The following is a 2,500-nucleotide window of genomic DNA, read 5'->3' as shown; positions in this document are numbered from 1 at the left end:
ACAACACCGAAAACCTAACAGATGCATATGATGAGGAAAGTTTGATTTTCGAAGCAAGGATGGAAGGACGACAGTGGAATACGTGAGGTGCCCAGTGAGTGATGTCAGACAGGGTGGGGCCGTGGGGCCACTCTGCCGTCTGCAAGGCTACTGCCTGACTAGCCTGTGCACCTTTCTGCTTCCCCCTCCTCCTTCAGCTGCTAGTCTTGACCTGCGCCTCTTGTTTTCTGTGTGCTCCGCCGTGCTATCTGCTCTCTATCTATACACCTGCTTTGAACTCGAGGTACCTGTCAGTTGTTTATTTCTCTGCCAGGCTTCCTGCTCATGGTATTCCCTTTGTGTATACAGACACGGTCAAACACACTCTGAGAGGGAGAGGAAAAAAAACAAAACCATGAACTACTCAATCAGAAATGAAGTAAAACACCGACGGAAATATCTTGTAGTTATTGCATGTATAATGTGTGTGTGTGTGTGTGTGTGTGTATGTGTGTGTGTGTGTGTGTGTGTGTGTGTGTGTGTGTGTGTGTGTGTGTGTGTGTGTGTGTGTGTGTGAGAGAGAGAGAGAGAGAGAGAGAGAGAGAGAGAGAGAGAGAGAGAGAGAGAGAGAGAGAGAGAGAGAGAGAGAGAGAGAGAGAGAGAGAGAGAGAGAGAGCGCATTACAGAATAGAGAGTGCATGAGAGAGAGGTAGATGTAGAGAGTGAGAAAAACGAAGTTTATTCTTAGTTCACATCCACACCAAAAAAAAATATCCAAAAAAGAGATATGGGGTGCGTAATAGAAACAGACAGACAGACAGGCAGGCAGGCAGGCAGGCAGGCAGGCAGGCAGGCAGACAGACAGACAGACAGACAGACAGACAGACAGACAGACAGACAGACAGACAGACAGACAGACAGACAGACAGACAGACAGACAGACAGACAGACAGACAGACAGACAGACAGACAGACAGACAGACAGACAGACAGACAGACAGACAGACAGGCAGACAGACAGACAGACAAACATACACGCTTACATATACATACAATCAAGCGCATACACAAAAACACAGACGTCTCTATATACACAGAATCCCTTGCCTACCCGGTGGCTTTGATCGTGGTGCAGGTATATAACACGGGGAAACAATCAAGGTGTCGCGTGCGCGGGTCAGTATATTAAATTCTAGCCGCTGGACGCGAAAAGCATTAGTGTGATTTTGACATGTGGTTTGCGTCTATTGCGTATGATTCAGAGTGAGAGTAAAGAAAGCGGTAATTGAAAAGATAAGAATGGCGAGGAGAGGGGGAATGAGAAGAAGAAGAAGAAGAAGAAAAAGAAAAGGAAAGGGGTAGAATAACAGTCAGAATGGAATAGGGGAAAGAGAAAGGCGTAAAGAATAAGGGTTAGAAGGGAGGAAGGGGAAAAGGTGAAGAGGGAATAGTAGAGAAGACGCGAGGGAATGGGAAAGGGAAAGGGAGTGGAGGGAGAGAAAGGGGGATTCGCTTCCCGATTAATTTAAACGTAAAGATTTTTCGTCTAATGACTTTTGATTGGTGCGTGGCGTGGGATAACAGACCGCGAGGTACTCAAACGCAGTGTCAGGGAAGGTCTGGGAGTTGGGGCTGATGGTTCTACTATACATGTGGTATATTGAAGGATTCTGTATACCAGCTTAGAAGTGCATGGGAGACTTTGCTAAAGAAGGGCTTTCGTTTTGTAGTTCATCTAGAAGGATGGTCTTTTAGCTCCCCCCCCCCCCTGTTCGCAGTACATTTATATTTCTTTCTTAACTGTTCATACGCGGGGGAACTAAATTTCACCTTCGTTATACTACCAAGGTTACATGTCACTATATAGCAAATTAAGGTATACAGGTGGATATTAGACTTTTTTTTTAAGAAAATTTAAATATTTTCCTGTATTTGATCGGAAAGTGATTTACGTGACACTCTGAGATGCAGAGTTTCACCATTTTTATGAGCTATATTGTAGTCTTTACACTAACTAGAGAACGGCTTTTTCGACCCGAAACCAAATTCACTTTAAACTGGTATCCAATTCTTATTCATAATATCTCTACACTTTACTTTTGGTTGCATATAAAACCTGGCAGGTGGTAGTCCAAAATGTGCATATTGTGTTTTACATCCTGCACTAGTAAGACAGTCTTTGTAATAGTTTCAAAGCATACATACACGCGAGAGTATCCAAACATCTATAACATTATACCTGGACCGGAAAAGTTCAGTGCCAGAAGTGACGTAGACAATATCATGAGGTGCTCTGTGGCCAGGAGTGTTTCAGCCAACTCAGTTTCCGTTGTATTGACTTAGTCATGAACTCTCCTGCTATTGTGGTGTTGTAATCAGTGCATCTGGTAATTAAAAACTTGGCGCCGGCCGACCGTAGACTTGGGCGTGGTGAATAATTGCGATAATAGTGTAACCATAATAGGGAAAGAAGGGCATGGCTGGGGATAATTATTGCTAGTAAGAGGAGATAATTGAGGAA

General features: G+C 44.1%; 1 protein-coding gene across 2 annotated transcripts in view; it reads left to right on the top strand.

The window, feature by feature from the left end:
• Positions 1-2,500, top strand: part of LOC122248797 (cytosolic Fe-S cluster assembly factor nubp1) — a 26,047-nt gene that overhangs the window by 6,173 nt on the left and 17,374 nt on the right. The gene's annotated exons all lie outside the window — the stretch shown is intronic.

Source organism: Penaeus japonicus, unplaced genomic scaffold, assembly GCF_977035675.1.
Source record: "Penaeus japonicus unplaced genomic scaffold, GWHDUDI00000001_assembly GWHDUDI00000012, whole genome shotgun sequence".
In the NCBI taxonomy this organism is placed as follows: Eukaryota; Metazoa; Arthropoda; class Malacostraca; order Decapoda; family Penaeidae; genus Penaeus; species Penaeus japonicus.
The sequence above is the reverse complement of the archived record's forward strand: the minus strand, read 5'-3'. Positions and strand labels throughout refer to the sequence as shown.